Consider the following 23,735-nt stretch of genomic DNA (forward strand, 5'->3'; position numbering starts at 1 on the left):
CTTCATTTTAAGGAACGACAACTGAATTAAACGCAGTACAGCTAAGCAAAATACTCAAGGTCAAACAGCTAGAAAGTGACAGGATGGAAGTCCAGATTCAGGTCTCTGAATCATCACATAACTTTGAAGTTGTTATTCTAATAAATGCACAGTATGATTCAAATGTTTGTCATTATTCACACTGGTTCCTAAAACATGGTTTTACTTTCTAATCCTAAAGAAATATATACATTTTTTAAAAGATTTTATTTACTTATTTGAGAGAAAGAGAGAGCATGCATGCGTGTGCAAGCAAGAGGAAGGGGCAGAGGGAGAAGCAGACTCCCCAGTGAGTGCGGACCCTGGGATTACGACCTGAGCTTAAGGCAAATGCTTAGCTGATTGAGTCACCCAGGCACCCCTGAAATATATACTTTTTACACTGTTCATGAAGGACCTTTCAGTACCCCTCAACTGAATTTTGGATTTGATTAGGACTGAAAAACAAATTCAAAGAAGAATAAGAGTAACTGGCAGTCAGATTCAAGGAATGAATAGATCTTACTGCTTTTGCCCTAATGGTCTGTAGAAGGCAGGTTGGCTTTCTCGACAGAATGATTGCAGTTTACCCATTATCTCCAAACCGACCATTTTTGGCTATTAGGCATCAGTTTTCAGGGAACTAGATACATTTCTTTCCATCTAGAGTACTATTTTGTTTCCTTATAAACATCAAAGAAAATAAATTCCATTTAGATGATTTCTCATGATTGACACCAATAATTGGGCTCACATGGTTAATAAGATAAAATCATAAAAAGTAGAACTCATTTGGAAAAATAGAGTGTAGAGATGGTGGGGTCATTAGTTGGAAAATAGAAAATCTCTGTTGAAGTGCTCACGGTGTAGGAGGGGAAACTACATTTTATTTCTACAAACACTTATCGAACGGTGCTGTGTGCTGGATCCTGTGCTAACAGTACAAAGATTCATTCCATCACAAATAAGTCCAAGTATTTCTTGTGCACTTAGTGTGTGTTAGAGACCGCTACTGGTGTGGGGAACACAGCAGTTAACAAAACAAAATCCTTGTCCCCATGGTCAGGCCGTGGTATGCACGGCAGCAACTGATAGAAGAGATGTATGTTGTCTTTAGCACAGGCCTAATTGGAAGCTAATGAGTATTAATCAGCTGTCATGCAAACTGCAAACACTGGTAGTCAGAGCTGGATTCAAATCCAAGTCCCAGCACTTCACACAGTGTAGCCCTTGGGCAAATTACTCAGTCTTTTTTTTTTTTTTTCCCCAGAAGATTCTTTTATTAAAACTGGGTGACATCAGTAAAGGGACAGTACAAAAAAAATTTTGGTCCATGAAAAAAACATAATAATTCAGTTAATAAAAAGTTATCTTCAACAGGGACACTGTGTAGGAATGCTGAACTTCCTTCTCATGGTTCCAGCCCCAAGGAGAGAGGCTGTCCAGTGTCTGTGGGGAGAACCTTTTAAGGGAGGGATGGGATAATGGGAAGAAGGGGAAGACAGGGAGAAAATTCTGTCCCTGGTGTGGAAGAGGCAGGGATATGGGGCTGGAGGATGTGCTCACAGGAGCCTGAGGAGGGGGTGGGGAAGCAGGGGCTTTGTCAGTTCTGTGGGTTTAGAGCCCAGGCTGAAAGGAATTCCCCCTCTGTACCCAGCTGTCTCCCACCCTGCTATGTTGAATCTGTGAGCCTGGGACATGCTAACTTGGGGTGATACAACTTGGAAGAAGAATCTGAGGCTCTCCTGGAAAGATGCAAAACCATCTCAGTTCCAAGGGGCCAAGATCACAAGGTCCTGGGGCTACCTGAGGGGTCTGAAGCTTTGAGGGCAGGGGCTGGGGAGTCATAATCCTGTGAGGCAGGGAGAGGGAAGAGTCACAGACCCAACTCAGAGCTATTCGCCAGCCCTAGGCGCTTTCACTCCTCAGTGCCCTAGAAGTCACCAGCGGGTGTCAACTGGGCAGACAAGGGACAGGAAGACAGGGATGGCCCAGGGCTTTTACCCATTTGATTTTAGGCCTGTTTCTCCACAAAGGGATAGGGGAGGCAGGGTGGAGTGAATAAATGAGTCACACGTCCAAGCAACCGCAGGAAGGAACCGCCTCTGCTGGCAATGACGATACCCCAGGTTAGATCCCTGGGGCTCTGACAGAGAAAGGCAAGATTCCCCCACCCAAATGCCCTGTGTTAGGACAGCTCGAGAGCAGGGGATCCTAAAGAGAGCAGCTGCAGGGAGTGTGCTGGGAGGGAGCACTAGCTGACAAACTCCAATACTGATGTGGACCCCCTACAAGGGAGTAAGAGAAGCCCTGAGACAGCAGGCCAATCCAGAGGGCTGCGGACTGACCTGGGGCTCAGTGGGGCCCAAGAACCAGGGTTCCTTTAGTGCTAGAGGGCAGCAAGTAAAGGGAGCGTGTGCGCCAAACCTGTGGAGGGAAGGAAGGAAATTGGATTCGTTATCTGGAGAGCCAAGATCAACTAGCTTATGGAGTGCCCCCAGGCCTGAGTCTCAGAGAAGGGGCTACAGCTCCCAACTCCTGGGTCTCTGAAGGGCAGGATCAGTGTAGCCGGTCCCCTTGAAGACCACCTGGCCTTAGGCCCAATCCATTCAATGCACTGATTACCACTACAGGTTCTCTCTCCAATACTATCTAGAGGTCCTATGTAGACCAGGGGAGGGTAGAGGCACATGGGAACTTTGTGGGGCAAAACTGGGGGACAGGAAGGGATGGGGTGGGAGAAGAGGGTGACAGGTGTCTTGTGAGACAGAAATGAGAGACCCTCTTCATTCTGGTGTTGTCCTTGAACCAACAGCATCCCCTGGAAGGCCCCAGGCAAGACCAAGGCAGGTGCTATGAGGCAGGCAGCACAGGGCCCAAATATGAATCGGTGCAGCCAAATCAGGGCTGTGGGAGAGGCCCTATGTATTTTGGATTCCCAAGCCTTGCCCTAATTCTTGTCATCTCTGCTGCACCTTGGAGTAGACGTACCGGCACTCAGCCTCCTGAGCCCAAGGCTGGAAGTAAAACTCGGCTCGGCGCGCTTCCTCTGGGTTACCCACCACATCGGTCATGGTCTTGAGGTCCCGGCACTGGGACTGTAGCCAATCATTGATGAAACCCTGAGGGTCTCTGGCGAAGCTCAGCATGAACTCCCGCTGGGTCTTCAGCTAACTGATAGTTTCTATTGTCTCATGGATCTTGTTGTCTAGAGTAGCATCTCCTGCTGGCTGGTAGTAGACAGCAGGAAAGAATTCATCTGGGTCTTCAAAGTATCATCCACTTCCACATCGATGTCATAACCAGCGGACTTTTTCTGATCATTTGGGTCAACACTGATGACAGGATTAATGATGATGGGCTCTGGTAGCATAAGCAAGGCATGGAGCCGTTGAGGGATCTCTGTAAACTTCGTATGTTGAGAGTCAAAAATCTGCTGGAGATACTTGTCACAGATGACAAACTCCCGCTCGTGAGGGTCCTGGAGCTTATGTGTCTTAATATATTGCCGCAGTGCTTGGATGATCACTGGACAGGTCCGGGTGTGGATGCCCAGGAGCCGAGCCAGGCGAAGGTCTAGTTTAAACTGGGGAGGCTGGAGGTCCAGCAGCAGGGGGACAGTACACCGTACATGCCCGTCTCCTGGCCGCTTCACCTGGAAGCCCTCCATTTCCTGGGCAGGGGCGGGCCTGTGCCAGTCCTCCAGGCTCCGTCCTTCTACCCGAACCTCCTGGAAGCCATGGTCCCCTCCCCATCCTTGGCATCTGATTTAGCCTAATTGAAAGTGTTAGAAATAAAAATTCGCAGCTTCCGTTTTTGCTTGATGGGACGTTTCAAGGCCTCCTGGATATCTAGCCGTTTCCTCACGAGAGTCTGGTCCAGCTTCCTTTCAAAAGCCAAGAGATCCGTATAGGCCTGGGCTTCTGGTACCAGGTCACGAATCCTTTGAGGGAAGAATTTGGTCAGCCATCTTCTTTTTCTTTGCATTGTGGTTTTGATTTTGGACCGCCTGCTGCTGGACCTGCTGGACCTGCTGAGGTGCAGGTCTCTTGCGGGACTGGTCCATCCCTGACTGGGCCATCCCTGAATGGGCCAGGCCAGGTCAGACTGAAGGGCTCCCCCGATAGCCAGGGGGTCTCATGGAGGGTCCCGGAGGTGTCATTTGGCTGCCTGGCAGCATACCTGGTCTCGGATGGGCCACTCCGGGCATCGGGAGCGGTACAGCCCTTGAACCCGCGCCGGGCCCGTTCGCATGGGAGGCCCCGGAGTCCCGCCCGGACCCAGGGCAGCCCCTCCTGAGGCTCCGGTGCCGCCGCTCAGCCGCAGACTGGAAGCCCGCCCGGGCCTCCATCTCGCATCGAGCCGCTGCCGCAGATGCACAAAGAACCGGAACCGGAAATTACTGTCTTTTTGGGTGTCAGGTACCCTTTTAAAAACGGCACCTACAAATATTGTAACAAAGTTGTACAGTGGTAGATCGTGACTACACTTACGGTGGTGAGCACTGAGTAATGCACAGAATTGGCAAATCACTATGGGGCGTCTGGGTGGCTCATTCGGTTAAGCGTCCTGCCTTCAGCTCAGGTCCTGGGATCCAGCCCCATGTCATCTGGCTCCCTGCAGCCCCATGTCATCTGGCTCCCTGCACATCGGGGAGCCTGCTTCTCCCTCTGCCCTACCCATCCCCCCTCCCCCGCTCATGCTCTCTCTCTCTCACTCTCTCAAATAAACAGAAAAGAAAGGAAAGAAAGAAAGAAAGAAAGAAAGAAAGAAAGAAAGAAAGAAGAAAGAAAGAAAGAAAGAAAGAAAAGAAAGAAAAGAAAGAAAGAAGAAAGAAAAGAAAGAAAGAAAGAAAAAGAAAGAAAGAAAGAAAGAAAGAAAGAAAGAAAGAAAGAAAGAAAGAAAGAATTGGCAAATCACTATGTTGTAGACCAGAAACTAATATAACATTGCATGGCAACTATACTTCAATAAAAAAATAGACAATAAATAAATAAAATGGTATCTACATCATATACAATGAAACATTTCACACAAAGCACATCACATAAGGGCCTGAACATAGTAAGTCTCAATATGTGTTTGTTTCCTTTCTCCACCATTTCCTTTGTGAGGACTAAGTAAGGATGATATGCCCTTTGGGAGATGGCTGTCTGCAGAGCCTGGAGGCGTTCCACTTTCTGGATAAACAGACTTACGCCTGGCGAACTGTACTGATTAAAAGTTCCAATAGAGGAAGAACAAACTAATTTGGAAGGGATAATCAAGACTCTTCATAGTCCAAACGGGATGATTTCCCGGCCGTGCACAGAACCAATAAACCTCCACCCCAAAGACAAAAGTAATTTTCTGAACCTGCACGAGGTTCCTCCAGAGACGGAGGTTTTGCAGAGCACGGTGGTCATAGCTGGGCAGTGCAGCCGGAACCCCAAACCTGCGCCATCAAAGGGGGGAATCACAGAATTCTTTGCAAAAGAAACATGATTTTACTTAAACTCTTATCCATAGTACTTAAGATCACTGCAGGTGATTTGACCCAGGCAATGGCTCCCTCCTGCCATCCCATCATCTGAACTTTAGGACCTCATTTTCTGCTGCTTTTGCTCATTCCTCTTCTGGGTCTCATGTTCTCCTCTTTTGTCTCCATATTGCACTCGGTGTTTTCTCCCACTTTCCATTCTTTTGTCTGCTGTAATCTATATCTTTTCTTTCCTTGTGAATATCATACTCAGTGTCCCCTTTCCTGTGAAAATGGTGCTGTTGTCACCAACCAGAACAATGGGCTCCCTGAATGATTTTCCCAAATGGGGTCATATTCACCTCCCTGTTCCTCCTGGTCTTCTTTGTCGCTAGTGTCTTAGGTTACAAGATGGCTCCCCAAGGCTGTGAGTAGAGCCTGGGTTCCAGAGCTGAGTTAGATTTCTTTCTTTGTGAGAAACTAGGTAAGCTTGTCTGAGGTTTAAATTCTAATTGCCAACTTGAGTCTCAGGTGATGGGCCAGTCGGCATGTGTTCATGTTAGAAATACTGGCTGGCACACAACCACTAACAGAATCTGTCCAGAACACAATCCCCACTAGGGCGTAGATCTCGTACAACGAGTAGGACAGAACACCCAGCTTCACCCCGGCCCCCCAGTTGGAGTAAGGGAGGGCACTTTACTCTTTGGCAGCCAGTTGGTACATGGGCCACCTTACTCCAAAAGGAGAGCTGACCAATAATAGTCTTTCTCAAAGGAATTTGAATGAGGAAAAGGAAAATCAGGCACAAGAGAGATAAAAGTGAAAGGTGCTGGGAAAATATAAATAAAAACAAAACCTTTGCCCAATGCAGAAGACCTCTTTACAAAGACAGTAGAAAAAGAAAGTACCTTTGTTATTGAATAAGCCTTAAGCCAGAATGTGAGGAGAACCACAGGCAACCCGCTCAGAGATTGCAGAGACAGAAAGAAATTGTACCCGTGTCTGCAGCTAAGCAGATACAACCTGTTACATACATGTTCTCAAGATAAACAATAACTAGTCCTCAAGTATGACAACTTGCCAGCACCATTTGTCATCCAGAGTTTATCCGAACCGTACTGGTATTGGGGTAATTGTCTTTTTCCAAAGGAAAAACAAGCTTCTCACATCGTCATGGCGGGAGGGAGATTGGAAACCTGGAGCAAGGAACCCACGGAAGTTAGGCTTCTAACCTGCCACAGAAACTAGGAGATGGAGGCCCTCGCTCCTCCAATGTTCACATTCCAAAGAGATGGCTTCCTGGTCCTTGAGAAAGATATTCCTAGTCCTGAAACTGACACAAGCCCTATCTCATCTTCAAAAGGATTTACATACATTTCAGAGAAGATTAAGTACTTATAATTAGAAGTTTTCTGAAGTAAGTGCCCAAAGAAAAGTAAGGGAGGGAAATCTCTTTCCTAATTTCAATGGGACAATGAAGACTTCTAATTTGTGTGTCTTTACAACGATCCTGAGGTAGAGAGAGGCTGAGAGGGTGTGGCACTCATGATGGAACTGTGTGAGCTGAAGTGACATGGTAATAGGACAAAAGAGTCAGCACAGGCTATAAGGTAGAGACATCTATCCCAATATTCATATTTATACCGAAATCTAGAATTGAGAGTTAGGAGAAATGATAGAGAAACAGGCATGTCCATGTAGCAACTAGCTGAGCAGATCCACCATTTTCCCCTGTTACAACTACCTTCCGTCCAGACGCATTCATTTAAGCCCTGGCTGTCCAGATTTCGCCACATTCCTCTGTATGTACGTGTGATTACAACCACACGCCCTCCTCCACACGCACACCTCTGAAGTGGCACGAGGAGTCTTTGTTTCTTGTTTTAAAAAAACGATTGCTTAAAACATGATGGAAAGACCTCTCCCTGAGAGGTTGTTAGGGACCCTTGTATTGTGAACACCCTGTCACCCAGATAAAATTGCCTCCTCTGGAGGAGCTTTGACATCTGGAACATCGGTAGGTCATTCTATGAAGTCAGAGTCCCTCAGACAACTCGAATAAGTTGTGGACATGCAACTTAATGAAGCGGATGAAGGATCATGACGACAGGAGGCGATCTTGGTTTCCTTAAATATCACAGCTCCTCTATGGTAAGAATTAGCCTCTGTGCAAGATAATCACAGAGCAAGATAGTCATCTGTTTGTTTCTTTGCTCATTCATTCAACCAACCAACAGTTATGGGGCCAGGTGAGGTTCTGTGAACTGGGGGCCCAACCATGGACAGGCCAGACCCAGTCCCCTGCTGTCGGGCGGGTACGCCTTGGCCGGGGAGGCAGACCAGAAGCCCAGAAACATATAAAGATATCATACATCAGGGCACAGTGGGAGGGGGGAATAAAGCACAGAATGGTGGGTGCTGGTGTAGATAGGTGGTCAGAGGGACCACATATATTTTGTGTTTATTATCACTCTGCTGTGGGTTAGGCCCACAGGATGAACTAAAGCATGACAAATCACATTTCCCAAGGGTCAGTGAAAAAGAAAGCAGATGGCTGGAGCTGGATGCTCGAAAGGAATAAATACAAAAACTCCCTCTCTGCGCCATGGAGGTGGGCCAGCTCCTGGGCCTCCACTCAGCTTCCCTCAGAGAGCGCGTGAAGAAGCCAAGTGAGGGATTAATCATTGTCACTGCTATTCAGTTAAGGAGCCCATTGCCAAAGGAGCCCTGACACATCTTCCAACAGCTATGCAGGCATAAAGCCCCGGGGAGGGCAGGGGGAGGACACGGGCCTAGTTACCCCGAGACCCCGTGTTATCCCAGAGCACCCCAGGAATTTACTTTTACTGCAGCGGGAAGCGTCTGGCCCACCTGACATCTCAGGGTCATAGTAGTGGCCGACATAAAGGGAGTTAACAAACGCCCTGCTTGGTATGAACTTGCACAGGGTTATGACCCGACCCTCTGCTTGCGCACGTCCCACACTACGTCCCAGACTGCCTTGCAGTGCAGCTGAGTGTGCGTGCCTTCTCTCCCAGACCGTCCGCAGCTCCCGGGGACAGGGACCTGGTCTGTTCCTCAGCCAACTGTCCAGCACGCCGTTGCGCTTGGCCTGTGGAGGGAACTTCACGCAGCTGTTGAACAAGTGAGACCAGATCGAGTCAAGGGCTTTGCGGGCGTACCCACTCCTCTTCTCAGTAAGCTACTCTTTGAAGCAAATGAAATGTAAGGACTGATGATACTATTTCCGTTATCAACTGCTTTGTATTCTGTGTGGGGAGAGTGAACTGCTTGGAGAAAATAAATGGGCTAGAGCTGGGAGGTTTTTAAATGACCCTTGAAGGGGAAGGTTTGGAGTCCGCGGAATGAGAAGCTGGATAAAGCAATAGCTCCCCTCGGTGGCCTTCCAGGGTCCTAACCTTGAGGACCACCGTCTCGGGCTGCGTTGTCTCTGGTGGGCTCCTGGCCGAGGACACTTGGCGACGCGACACGGCATGTTCATGCTCAGACATGCTTCTGGGAAAGACACGATGCCAGGCGCCTTGTCCCCAGCCCAGGGGCTTCTCCACTCCGCCGCCTTGCCCCGACGACTCCACAAAAAGACCCTATGTGCTGAGGACACCTGCCCTTTAAGCACAATCACGTTTTCTCTTGAATGTATGAATGCATAGAGCCACAGTCTGTATTGCTCACACGAAAACAAACTCACAGAATCACTGGAACTTTGCCAAAGCACTCGAGTGAAGTGATGGACGTGAAATTTGGGGGGTGCTCAGCCCCCCAAAAGAGTACGGTCAAATGCAAACTTTACCCCCCCAAACAAATACATAAATCTACGTTGAACTATGATCAACAGGCAGCCCTCCATGCCATCCATCTGGGGAGAGGTGAGCAACTATCCAGTGAAAGCAGGAAAGGTCCTCTGCCCAGAGAAATTGGCCTTGAGGAGAACTTTGGCCTGATTCATGCAAATAATGACCACAGCTGGAGTGCTAACATCTCTTAGCCCTCCCAGGGTCTGAGGAGGGAGCTACTCTGACAGTGGTAGGTCTTTGTGCCCGGGCTGGGGGCGTAGGCGTCTGGCCAAGCGTGAGACTGGGACTGAGCCCCATAGCCAGAGGCAGACTGAGAGGCAGAGGGATACGATGACAACAAAGGCCCTGAGTTACAAGGCAGAGTTCGGGAGGCTGCCCAATCTTGTACAGACTGTGTGATCGTGGGCCAGACCCATAGTACACAGTGAGCCTTGTTTCCTCATCCTCAGGTCCAGGCCCCGCACTTAGCCTAGGAGAGTGCACTGATCAAGGTGAAGTACAAGGTACTCCATTAGCGTGTGAGGAGAAACTATCGGGACTTCTATTTGCATTTTACTTTTACGGTCTTCTGTCTTTAAGTTTCTATTTTTGTGTATGTTTTGAATGCACATGGTAGTACAGTGGTACATAGACAATTTAAAATTATGTGGCCAAAACGGTGTGAAGGCCACCGGCTTAGAGACTGCGAGTTAGGAAAACATGGGTTCACATCTCTACTTTGCCACTTATGAGTCTCTTGACCGTAGGCAAATCCCTTAATTTTTCCGAGCCTAACTTTCAATCTGTGTATTAGCAGGATAATAATAGCACACACGTCGTATGATCGTTGTGAGGATTAAAGGAGCGCTTAGCATGGTGCCTGGCAAGAAATAAGTGTGAAATAGGTAATAGCTCTTATTACTCATCAACAAAATGGAGACGATAATTTCTTTCTTGCCAAATTGTTGTGAAATTTAATGACATGCTATATTTAAAAGCACTTCGTAAAGTATAAATTCCAGACAAGTGTAAGGCACTATTTTTACTGCTTGTTGAAAAACATTTCCAAGTGCCAGAGTGTTAGACCAGTTCAGCTCAACCTTTCCTCTCTGGGACCACCCGACTTTCCCTCACATTTCAGAGTTATCACGGGGGGGCCCGGGAGAGCATGCTCATTAGCACTGGTGCCCTGAAATGTTTCTCTACAAACACAACTTGAACATTACCTGGACGGCTGGGTGTGGCCTCGATAAGGTTCCTCTGCTACCTCCATGCTTCAAATGTTAACGTTTTCTAGCTAAGACCAATATATTCCTAGTATTTCCCAAAATTCTTCTCCTTTAAAATATAGGGTCCGCACATGAGGTGGTTTGTTCACATAAAGCAGCACTTTCGAAAACACAAGATTTATGTGTTTAATAAGATCTACAGAATCCTGTGAGTTGGTGCCAAACTACGTTTCAAAAACAGGGCTGGCTCCCTGAGCGAGCTATTTAAATGGAAGAAAACATAACCAACTTAATTGCAGCTTTCTTTTGGCATAGTAAATGATTTATAACTCAAATCATCACTGTTTTAGCTCTAGTAATACAGTATGACACCAGCTGACAGAGCAATGAATACAATAGTCCATATTCTGACTCCCGCTGTTGAATCACCTTTAATCTGTTTCTTTCGGTGACTCAGGGAAAAGGTGGCAGAGTGAGAGTCAAGATGGTAGAGAAGGCAGGCTGGTACTTACCCACTTACCATTGACTGAGATCTGGGAGCAGAATGTTAGGGAATGCCCTCACCTCCAGTTCCTTTGGGGCTCCATGTTGTAGAGGATGCAGCTAACTCAGGGATGGTCCTATAGCTGTCATTCTCCAGTCCTGAAGTTGGGGTATAGCCTCCTTGGGACCAAACTCCCATGGGCTAACAAAACAGAACTTCACCTGACTCTGGGCTTCTGGAAAACAGTGAAGGGCAAGAAAATCCCCCCACCCTTTGTGTTCCGGGAAATGGCCGTCTGCAGAGAACCACCAAGCCCTATGTGATACGATTAGACAGGGCTCAGGATGACCTCTCTAAGGACCTGTGACCAGACCAGATACAGAGCCTCCCAATTCCCACAAATGATTAGCTGAACTGGTGGTCCCCACTGACCAATCAGGAAAACTGCGCACTAACTTAACTTGATTAAACTTTATCAGACTTCCCACCTTCCCCCAGGCCCCAGGACTTCGGTTGACCCTAAGCTTCAGCAAGCTTTCGTGAGTACTGAAATGCAGAACATTGTCCCCTCAGTGGCCCTCTCCTGCCCAAGCTGTCTATTCACACCCCCTGCTTGCCACCCCTGAACGCCCACTTCTCTCGAGCTGTCACTACTCCCCCCGTAAAGAAAAGCTCTTTCCGCCTGACTTTCAGATGCCTTCTTCCTATTGCAATAGTCCTTATGAATAGAGTTTCTCCTTACCCAGGTCCAGATTTGTTTTTTGAAAGGAAAGCTACACTTTATATTCTACCCTTAGCATTTTCTCTCAAATGTGTTTTTTTCATGTATTCGCCTATTAAACAAATCTGTACATATCAACATATATAGAGAGAGCTCAATGTTGGTGCTACTGATAAAATAAAAGCAGCAAACTCTCTCATGGTGTTAGGCTATTGGGGAAGAAGCTGAAAGAGAGAGAAGAAAAAAATAAACATACAACAATATCAAGTGCTTCGGAGATAAATACAGCAAGGTAAGTGAGAAAGGGTACCCTGGCTTGGGAATGAGTTGAGATTTTATGCATGGTAGTCAGATAAGATTTCACAGATAGAAATAATGGAGAGAGCTAACAGTGTGAAGTCCCTGAGATGTGTTTCTGGGGTGTGTTTGGAATGTTCAAAGAATAGCCAAAAGGCCGGTGTGGCTAGGACCCAGTAAGCAAGGGGCAAGAGATAAAGTTAGAGGAGTGGCGTGTTCTAGACCATGCAGGCTTTATAAGCCAGAGTAAGGACTTTGGTTTGTACTCTGAATGAGAAAGAAGACCAACAAGGAGTTTGAGCAGTACTGCAGAGATCTGACTAACACTTCATAGAACGTCTTAACGGAATAATACTCTGGAGTCCAAGTGGAGATCAGACTGGGAGAGAAGAATGGGAGAAGCAGAGAGAACATCTAGGGATCCTGCACAACAATCCCTGCAATAAAAAGAGGGTGGTTTGCCCTGATGTGGTGACAGATTATAGAACAAGAGGGCAGGACCCGAGGAGCTGGAGTTTGGAGGATGTCATGCTTTATATGCTTATTAGACGCTAGGTGAAAATTGTATCTATTCATACAAGTCGTGAGTTTGAGACAGAGATCTTCACAGATTTTGGATGTTAATATCTATGAGGGGAATATTATTGATTATCTAAATAATTAAAATGTAATTATTTAAGTCAAATAACTATTTAATTGCTTTGTGTACTTAAGCCAAGTACGCATATTTAGCTTTGCCTACTACCACAGGTCTACTTTGCCTGATATGCTAATTGTGCTTTTGCCTCAGGCCTTTGTCCCTTCTGTCTCCCAGTGTCACTCAAAGTGCACCACAGTAAAAGCCAGAGACAACGAGCCAGACTGCAGACTGACACACTGCTTTCTTCCATGGGACCATCTTGCAATAAGAAAGAAAATGCCAGCTGGCCTGAAAATTGAGCTTTGCGAGGCGGCTGGTTTGCCTTCTGGAATGGTCTCTTCGCCTTAACCCTTCCTGGAAGCAAACATTTCACAGACCACCCTTTGCGGAACACTGTTTGAGACCACCAGCTCGTTCACAGATAACTACACGGCTCTTCTTCATCTCACACAGGTCCTTGAACAGGTGTCCCCTCCTCCAAGAACATTCCCTCCCATGCAGCTGTCTGCGTCAGCCTCCTTTACCTTGCTTTCCTTTCGTCTGTAGCCGTGACCATTACGTGACTTTAGGTTAGGTAATTATTTATCTAGTTCAAGTGAACAAAGCGTGTTCAATTAGGGCATGAACTTTGTCTTATGGAGTTACAGCATCAGGGCCTAGGAAAACTACCAGGCTCAGCCAAGGTGAAAGTGGACGAAGAGAAATATAATGACTGAATGCACGCTTATTCATATCAGGGCCCCTGCTCCCCTTTAATTTGTGTCCATCCAATAAATCTTTGCACTTCTTTATTTTTAACAACTCATTTTCCTCAATTCAGGTATATTTGCGTTTTGTTTCTGTTTTAAACCAACCTGAAAGTTTTTCACGTTAAATTTAATCCATTTACCTTGTCAGACCAATATGTTTAACTTGCATTCATTATCATATGTTTTTCTTTTTTTTTTCTTTCTTTTTTTTTTTTTTAAGATAGCTGTACTCTTCTTGCTTTTTCATATTCTGCTATTTGGACTGAGTTTGGGAAACTGTTCTCCCCTCATCGTTCTGTAGTTTCTCGGATTCTCACATCAGGGATGAAAGACTAACTTGATCCCCCCCATTATTTACAATTACTGATTAGTAACTTCTTCCCTGTGTCCTCACCTAACCATCTTTGGGTTTTCAATATTTATTTCAGCATCTCCATGTAACCTTTCCTGTTCCAAACCTTCATGTCAGAAAGAATTACCATAAAGTCACATGTGATGGACTCACGGTTTCATTAGGAGTTAGAATTTCCTCCTCAATCAGGCAGAAAATCTATTTCAGAAGAAGCCAATAGGATCTAATTATTTTTGAGCCATCCATTTCATGTGAACCGCAATATGTTGTCATAGATCCTATAATATTTCAGTTCACTCATCTCACGGTGAAGTTTTGACTCGGGCAAGAAGTAGGACGGATATTTGTGGTCCCAGTCCACACCCTTTAAGGAAAAGTCCACAGATACAAACCATTCTCATGGTCTAAGGGCCTGGGGTGAGGACAGGGAGCATAAATTGTAGATTGTCACTTGATGAACCTTCACTGGTTTCACCAGCAACATCAGCTCGCTGGAGAGAAGTCCTTTGCCCCTGTTTTCCTCCTAGACTCACAGGGTGGGAGCCAAGTTGAGCTTCAGATTGTTGCTTTCCTGTCCCCATGGAACGAGAATGAACACGAAGGGTTTACTGGTGGAACCCAAACCCTCCCTGTGGGAAAAGGCAGGAGGGAGCCTGTTGCTGCTTTCAGTTCTTGAGCTAATCGCTTGTCCAAGGGGCTCTTCCTGAGTTCCGCACCCACTTCCAGCTCTGTTTTCTCAAAAAGAAACCATCATGACAGCATTCCTCCAACCGGGAAGTGTGATTTTCGTCTCTAGTTTTCAGCTATTTTAAAAATATATTTCTGGGCCGCCTGGGTGGCACAGTTAGTTAAGCTTCGGACTTTTGGTTTCCGCTCAGGTCATGGTCTAAGGGTTGTGGGATGGAGCCCCAAGTGGGGCTCCATGCTCAACTCAGAGTCTGCTTGGGATTCTCTCTGTCCCTCTGCCCCTCCCACTTGTGCTCTCTCTGTGTCTCTCTCTAAAATAAATAAATCTTGGGGCACCTGGGTGGCTCAGTTGGTTAAGCAACTGCCTTCAGCTCAGGTCATGATCCTGGAGTCCCGGGATCGAGTCCTGCGTCGGGCTCCCTGCTCAGCAGGGAGTCTGCTTCTCCCTCTGACCCTCCTCCCTTTCATGCTCTCTCTAACTCATTCTCTCTCTCAAATAAATAAATAAAATCTTTAAATAAATAAATAAATCTTTAAATACATATATATTTCTATATTTTACTGGTCATTTAAATTGAAATTTGAGAAGAAAAATAAAAACGCCTTTTCTTCACACCACCATCTTGCTCAAAGGTAATTTCTTTGTTTTCTACTCGGTAGCAAGCATGCTAGAAAAAATTCTGAGAACCAGTCCTGGGAGTCAGTGCTCTGCTTGGTTATTTGATGCTGTTATCAAATCAATTTTGGTTGTGAACTCATAAATACCATGACATGCGTATCTCAATCCGTGTAATCATCTAAATCTAAAGGAGTATTTATGGATAGGTAATGCAGAAAAATGAAGGGAATTAGGGAGAAATGAGTAATCATTTTTTTATTCAGCTGAAACTGTCAAGGACCAAAGGGCAGGAGATCTGAAAGCAGAAGTAATTGACTTTCCTCAGTATCTATTATCTTCCCAATAGCATAGGATTTATAAAGTAATAAATAACAGTAAGCTGAAGAAGAAGGCAGATCTGTGTATCTAGTCTCCAGGCTTGATCAGAAAGCAAACAGTAGGCTTTCACATCTCCAGTATTTAAAATCATGTATTAATTTCTCTATCACACGATATGTGGGCAATTCAGCAAACCAGAAATTATTTAATTTAAAAATTGCCCTAAATTTCCCCTTCTGATGCTTATTCATTATCTTACTCATCTTCATTTCTGGCTGGAACCGTCAGGAGACAGATTCTCAATGAAGTAATCAACAGTTCTGTGTCATGGAGACAGCTGGTAGGTTTCAGTGGTGGGTGAACTGGTTGACTTTCACAGATACCTCCGGCCATTTAATTGAATGATTTAGGCATGACTAAAGGCTAGACAAATGCCTTGAGGAGTTAATTTGAAGGAATCATTACCACATCAAAACACATGATTATCATTAACAAATCATACAATGCCCTTCGTTTGTTAACAGCATTATACAGGCAAGTAGCAAAGATTAGCAGCCTTTCTGGGTTTGTTAATTTGCTCACAAATCACAACTATAGGAAACAAAATCCGGAGTTACATAATCAGCCCTAGAGGAGGCGTACTGGCTTGTGCTATTAGCGAAGATATTTAGAGCATTATTCCCAGGCTTGCTGGGGAGCGTTTGGAGGGATGGAGTCCTCCCTCCAAGTGGCTTTAGGTGGCACAGTTTGCAGAGTATAGACTTGTATGTAGAGACTGGAACCCCGGGAAGACGCCTGGAGAAGGGGGCACATAGGAACAATACCCCGTGGGACTGGGGGTAGCGCGGGAGCTCAGGGGGTGCTGGGAAGGCACGGGGGTGAGAAGGCAGATGGGGAGTTGGAGGGTGCCTTGGAGACTGAGCTGGTTCCCCCTTATTTCTAAGTATAATTCAGAGGCAGATCAAATCTGAAACATTTTATTTTTGAAAACCAAAAAGTCTTTTATTTCTATTCATGTGAAAGTCCAAGGTGGTGCCAAATATATAAAATGTGTGATCGCATCCCCCTGAGTCCTGTGATTCTGCTATTTCCTCACCAAGCTTGGCGAGGACCTTTCTTGCGTACAATTACTAAGCTGCATTATCTAGTTGGAAACAGCCCAGGTGCTTCACAGTGAGAGAAGAGAGAGCAATTCAATTTCATTTGTATTACCCTGGCACCTTCCCTGCCTTATTCTACCAAGTAGCCTAGAATCAAATGTTGAGCTAGCACTCTTTTAACTAGTGGTGTTGAAACCAGGGATCAGAAAAATTATGGACATGGCCAAAATCAACAGCCAGTTAATAACAGAACCAAGCCCCTCATCTCCTAGACCTTTAAACAGCTCTCTTTAAGTTGGGAGAGAAAGTCCCTCTAAAGAGACTATAAGAAAGCAGCTACCACATTTTGTTGAATTTCAAGATATCATAAATTTTATGGACCACTAAGAAAAAGAAAGATTGTCAATTATAAAATTCCATTAATGGTGATATGTATCCTAATTTTACAGATGCTACTATATATATATTAGAGATATATAGTATACATTATATTTTTAGAGATGCTAGTCTATGATATATATACACATAATACATTATTTATATATTAGAGATGCTATATCTATCTTAGAAAAGCATCTTAGAACTGAAAAAATATGGTTATAGAAATCCCCGGTGTTCCCAACTAAAGTGGAAGCTCATCTAGGCAGGATACTCCATTATTTCAGGTGCAAACCAAACAGAGTGCCACACCCAATAGTTTCAGCCATGGGCTTTAATTAGTCGCTTATTCTATACTAAATCTTCTATAGTAAGCTTATTCTTCAGTTGGTGATTCTATAGTATTTGCTCTGTGAAAATCCATTAATATAATCTATTTATCTTCTGTACACTTCTGCATATTTAAAAAAATTTTTAGTTAATAGACTTTTAGAGACATTTTAGATTTATGAAAAGATCGAGCAGAAAGTAGAGTTCCCATATACCCTCTCTCCCCGCTCCCAGTTTTCCCTATTATTAACATTATGCATTGTTGTAGCACATTTCTTACAATTGATAAATCAATATTAATACATTATTAATTAACCGAAGTCTACAGTTTGCAATAAGGTTCATTCTTTGCATTATATAGTTGTGGGTTTTGCAAATGCATGATGTTATGTATGCACTATTACAGAATCATATAGAATAGTTACACTGCTCTAAAAATGCTTGACCTACTCATCCCTCCCTCTCCCCAAATCCCTGGTAACCATAGGATTACTACCATGCCCCCATAGTTTTGTCTTTTCCACAATGTCATATAGTTGAATTCATATTCATATTTTTGGCTGGATTTTTTCATTTTCACTTAGCATCTTTCACTAAATGTGCATTTAAAGTTCTTCCATGTCTTTGTATGTATGACCTGGTAGCTTATTTATTTTTATCACTGAATAGTATTCCACTGTCTGGATGTACCACAGTTTATCCACTTACTTAATGAAGGACATCTTGATTGTTTTTAATTTTTGGAAATTATGAGTAAAACTGTTATGAAACCATAAAAGACCCTGAATAGCCAAAGCAACCTTGAAAAAAAAAAAAAAAAGCTGGAGGTATCACAATTCTGGACTTCAAATTATATTACAAAGCTGTAGTAATCAGAACGGTATGGTACTGGCACAAAAATAGACACATAGATCAATGGAAGAGAATAGAAAACCCAGAAACAAGTATATGCTCAGTTAATCTTCAACAAAGCAGGAAAGACTATCCAATGGGAAAAAGACAGTCTCTTCAATAAATGGTATTGGGAAAACTGGACAGCAACATGCAAAAGAAGGAAACTGAACCGCTTTCTTATACCAAACACAAAAATAAACTCAAAATGGATTAAAGAACTAAATGTGAGACCTGAAACCATAAATATCCTAGAAGAGGACACAAATAGTAACTTCTTTGATATCAGTCATAGCAACTTCTTTCTAGATATGTCTCCCAAGGCAAGAGAGACAAAATAAAAAATAAATGAATGGGACTACATCAAAATAAAAACTTTGTACAGCAAATAAAACAGTCAACAAAACAACAAGGCAACCTGTGGATGGGAAAAGATATTTGCAAATGATATGTCTGATAAAGGATTAGTATCCAAAATATATAAAGAACTTATAAAACTCAACACCTAAAGAGTGAATAATCTAGTTAAACAATGGGCAGGAGATATGAACAGATATTTTTCCAAAGAAGATATACAGATGGCCAACAGACACATGAAAAATGCTCAACATCATCAGGGAAACTCAAATCAGAACCACAATGAGATATCACCTCACACTAGTCAGAATGGCTAAAATCAACAACACAAGAAACAATGGGTGTAGGCAAGGATGTGGATGAAGAAAGGGGAATTCTCTTACACTGTTGGTGGGAATGCAAACTGTGCAGCCACTCTGGAAAACAGCATAGAGGTTCCTCAAAAAATTAAAAATAGAACCCAACAATTGCACTACTAGATATCTACCCAAAGAATACAAAAACACTAATTCAACAGGCTACCTGCACCCCCAATGTTTATAGCAACATTATCTACAAAAGCCAAATTATGGAGACAACACAAGTGTCCACTGACTGATGAATGTATAAAGAAGCTGTGGCATATATATATATATATATACATACACATATATATACACACACACACAACGGAATATTACTCAGGCATAAAAAGAGAGAAATCTTGCCATCTGTAATGATATGGATGGAGCTAGACAGTATTATGCTAAGCAAAATAAGTCAAAGATGGACACTGTATGATTTCACTTACATGCGTAATTTAAGAAACAAAATAAATGAGCAAAGGGGAAAAAAAAAAAAACGAGAGGGAGGCAAAACAAGAAATGGACGCTTAACTCTAGAGAACACACTGCTGGTTACCAGAGGGGAAGTGGGGGATGGGGGAACTAGGTGATGGGGATTAAGGAATGCACCTGTTGTGATGAGCACCAGGTGATGTAGGGAAGTACTGAATCACTCTATCATACACTTGAAACGATTACTACACTGTATGTTAATTGAGTGAAATTTAAATAAAAACTTCAAAAACCTGTTATAAACTTCATGTGTAGGTTTTTGTGTGGATATAAGTTTTCAACGCATCTGTGCAAGTACCAAAGAGTGAAATTGCTGGATCTTGTGGTAAGAGTATGTTCAGTTTTGTAAGAAACTGCCGAATTGTCTTCCCGGGTGGCAGTGCCATTTTGCATTCCCATCAGCAATGAGAGTTTCTGTTCTTCCACATCCTCACCAGCACTTAAGGGTGTCAGGGTTTTAGATGTTCACCATTCCACTAGGGGATAATGGTATGTCATTGTCATTTTTAGTGTAGTTTCCTTATGATGACGATGTATAATGTTGAGCATCTTTTCATATACTTATCTGTCATCTCTGCATCTTCTTTGTTGAGGTATCTGCTCAGATCTTTTACCTACTCCTCGGTTTTTTTGTTTTTTTTTTTTTTGGTTTATTGTTAAATTTAAAAAAATTCTTTGTATATTTTTGCTTTTTTAATTTCTCCAAATAAAACAGTTTAAATAATTCACAAATAAAATAATTTAAATAATTGACGAATAAAGTATAAATAATTTTCATCAGAATCAGAAATTTGCATTAACAATAAAATAAAAATAAAATAAAAGTAACCTTTAAGTAGGAAAATGAATTTCAGTTTTCTCCACTGTAAACTGCCTTAGATAAGATTTTTTTTTTCAAGCACCAGAAAACTTCTTATAATGTGAAATCACTAACCAGTCAGGTAAATAATTTTCCTCTTTTCAGCTTGGATTAATATTAATTGATTATACCTGTGGTTGCAGACCGAGGTCAGGGATGAGGTGCGATTTAGTTTTACACATATTTCTTGGTTATAAAATAAAACTAAAGGCCTATGATTTATTTCTTGGGCTGCTTCGTGTCCATGAATCAAAATGTTATGTGTCAAATATATGTCTATGTCAGTAAGTCTGTTTGAGATAATCATAGTAGTTTTTAATTAATTAAAAGCGAATTAGATATATGAGGAGAAGGAACAGAAATTATAGTAGATATTTAACTACTTAATATTCTTTTTTTAAATAGACCTAATTTTTAGAGTAGTTTTGGGTTCACAGCAAACTTGAGATGTTTGAGGTTACAGAGATTTCCCACATTCCCCCTGCCCCACATGCACAGCCTTTCCCATTATTAACTCACACACCCACTCCCAGAGTGGTACATTTGTTATAACTGAGGAATCTACATTAGCACATCATAATCCTTGAAAGTGCATAGCTTACATTAGGGTTCACTGAGCTTTTTAAAAAATAAAGTTCAAAAATACGATGACAGTCACTGGCCCTCAGCTCCCTATGTGCCAAGCTATTTGCTAGAGATATTTTCCCATCACCGTGTGTCTTCCATGATTCCTGGAGCAGCCCTCTATCCTTTAGGTTAAGACGGTCTTGTTTAGGGGTGTCTGGGTGGCTCAGTCATTAAGTGTCTGCCTTCGGCTCAGGTCATGATCTTGGGGTCCTGGGATTGAGCCCTGCATCGGGCTCCCTGCTCCATGGGGAGCCCGCTTCTCTCTCTCCGACTCCCCCTGCTTGTGTTCTCTCTCTCACTATCTCTCTCTCTCTCTGATAAATAAATAAATAAATCTTTAAAAAAAAAAAAGACTGTCTTGTTTATCTTTTAAACTTTAGGGCTGATGAAGAGCCAAAGACACAGTAAGTGTTAAACACTTATTGTTGAAAGAATGTCTGTTACACAGCATATATATTCCTCACCGGTTTCTTTGAGTTTGAATTTGTGTATTAATAAGGAAGACAAGTTTCCAGCCTTCGCCATTCAGGTCATCTTCCTCAGCCAGTATCAAATCGTTGATCACCCCAGCTCTGAGGTATAGTGAGAAACAAAGTCAGCACGACTAGCTGTTCCATTTGTAATTCATTTTCCCATTGAAGAATGAAAGTCACAATATTGGGTTCTATTTTGATGTGTTGTAACTAGGGAGGCTGTTGATTTTAATTCTCACAGAACTATTTGATCTACTTACCATGCTTGAAAACAGCTCTTCTGTTTAGATTTTTCAATAAGATGCAGGGCTTTTCTAATGCAAATGCTTTATCAATCAACCAGCACTTGGTGTCTGTTTTCTCTGTATGACAGCGTCCGAGAGCCTTGTTCCGATGAGTTTCATATTTCAACAAGAGACTGAACCAGATAACCTTGAGATGTGTCCCAACTTTGTGCTGCAGTGTATAACAGAGCACATCAGGGCTGACGTTCAATGACTGTACTTGGTCTCTCTGTGAGATAATCCTTCCAAACCCTATTTATCACACTGTTGAAAAGAAAATTGAATTATGAAACTTGCAGCGTTCAAACTGCATATCCCTGAAACAAGACTTCCTACATCTGGGGATAGAATTGTAACAGGGCAGCTGAACAATTGTGTATTTGGAAATCTATTTTAAAATGAATTTGCTTTTGGGCGCCTGAGTGGCTCAGTTGGTTAAGCAACTGCCTTCGGCTCAGGTCATGATCCTGGAGTCCCGGGATCAAGTCCCACATCGGGCTCCCTGCTCAGTGGGGAGTCTGCTTCTCCCTCTGACCCTCCCCCCGCCATGTGCTTGCTCTCTTTCTCTCTCATTCTCTCCCTCTCAATAAATAAAATCTTTTTAAAAAAATGAATTTGCTTTAAAAATGTGGGTAATAATTCCAACTTTCAGATTAAACTAGAGTCTTCTCATTGTGTAGATTTCTTCCCATACTCTACACCCCCAAGCCCTGCCCCAGTAATGGTTTTGTGACTAAGACTGGTGTCACCATAATGTTCTTGGGACAGAATGATAGTCCAATGACTCATCAGGCACTAGAAAGGGAAAATATTCGAGACTTAACATCATTGGCATTTGAAATATTTCAATACTGTGAATCTCTTCCTAAAAATAAAGACAACTAAATAACTTGATTCAGTGATAAAAGCACAAATCGAAACAACTGTGACAGAGTACAGAACAAATTATAATTACTTAAAGAATCATTATGATTACTCATAAATACCTTAACATTTGCCAACCAACTTTTCTTGTCAAAATACATTGTTTCTTCTGGGGCTCAGACCCTCAATTTGCCCAATTACTCTCCACAAATGTTCTTTCTGGTGGCTGAGCCACACAGTGATATTTAGCTTCTAAAGGCTTTTTTCTGTAGGAACAACATTTGAGAAGCAGATGAATACCTTTCAAAGGCAATTGTAGTTGAGGTTGTGGGTGAGAAAGATGGAGAAAACATTATTTGAGGACTCTGGCTTATGCCAAGAAATCATTGAGTAGAGCAGAAACTCTGAAATGCAGCTCACTTAGCTAATGGCATGCAGTTTTCAGCATGGCTAGCATCCTGTTGTCTTTCTTTCCCTTGTTTCCCCTGGCTTCTCCCTTCCTTCACTCAATCCGCGTGTCCATCCCTTCTTTCCCTCCTCTGTTTCCTTTCCCTGTGCTTCTCTCTGTGCATATTGACCTTCTGAGGTTTACACCTCGGAGACAACTGGGTGTGGGACCTACAAAAATGGGTGTCTTTGCCTTTCTGATTGCACCTCTGGGAAACTCTAAACATGCTCAAGATATGATTAATTCCACAGTATCTAGTTTTTAGTAAGCTACTCAAACACATTAAAAGTTGTATAGGCACAGAGTGCATCCCTGGAAAGTTGTCCATACCTGCTTTAAGGGGCTGTTTTCATGAACCTACACCTTGTTTTGAGTGTCCCTCTTCCAAAGCATTTATCTTCCTCTAGATGCCTACTGGCTGCTCAGCAATGGCCTGCCCCAACCCCACAGCCATGCCTCCCTTCCTCAACAAGATCCTACACTCTTCACCTCCTTTCATCAAAATTATGTCTCATTCCTCTAGGATACTGCTATGTGACTGAAGCTAACTTGGTTGATTACTACAAGCCAACCCATTAATAATTTAATAGATAATGTCTGCCTTTTTCAGGGATTGTCACCTAGAATCAAGGTTTTCTCAAAGAAGTGATTCAAATAAAGTCTTTATTTGATCAACAAATATTTATGAAGTACTTCTTAGGTTCCAGGTACTATCTATGATGTTGGATATTCAGAGGCAGACAAAATGCACATGGCCCCTAGTCCCTATCTTCATGGAGTCTTACAGTGTAGTGGGTCTTCAAGTCAATACTGTAGAGTGATTGTTCTCATACCATTTGAATCACATCAGGTAGGTCTAGGTGGTCCTGTAGGACCAACCAGATAGTCACCACATGAACTGCAGACAATTTTTTGGTCG

At 43.3% G+C, this 23,735-nt stretch overlaps 1 pseudogene across 1 annotated transcript; it reads right to left on the reverse strand.

The window, feature by feature from the left end:
- Window positions 1-1,291: 1,291 nt before the first annotated feature.
- Window positions 1,292-4,369, reverse strand: LOC123845421 (SWI/SNF-related matrix-associated actin-dependent regulator of chromatin subfamily D member 1-like; annotated as a pseudogene). The gene has a single exon (XR_010412090.1). The product of XR_010412090.1 is annotated as an SWI/SNF-related matrix-associated actin-dependent regulator of chromatin subfamily D member 1-like (transcript).
- Between the last annotated feature and the right edge of the window lie 19,366 nt (window positions 4,370-23,735).

The sequence above is a fragment of the Mirounga angustirostris genome, unplaced genomic scaffold, assembly GCF_029215605.1.
Source record: "Mirounga angustirostris isolate CCGP_5_RB_7025 unplaced genomic scaffold, mMirAng1.0.hap1 SCAF_6, whole genome shotgun sequence".
Taxonomy (NCBI): domain Eukaryota; kingdom Metazoa; phylum Chordata; class Mammalia; order Carnivora; family Phocidae; genus Mirounga; species Mirounga angustirostris.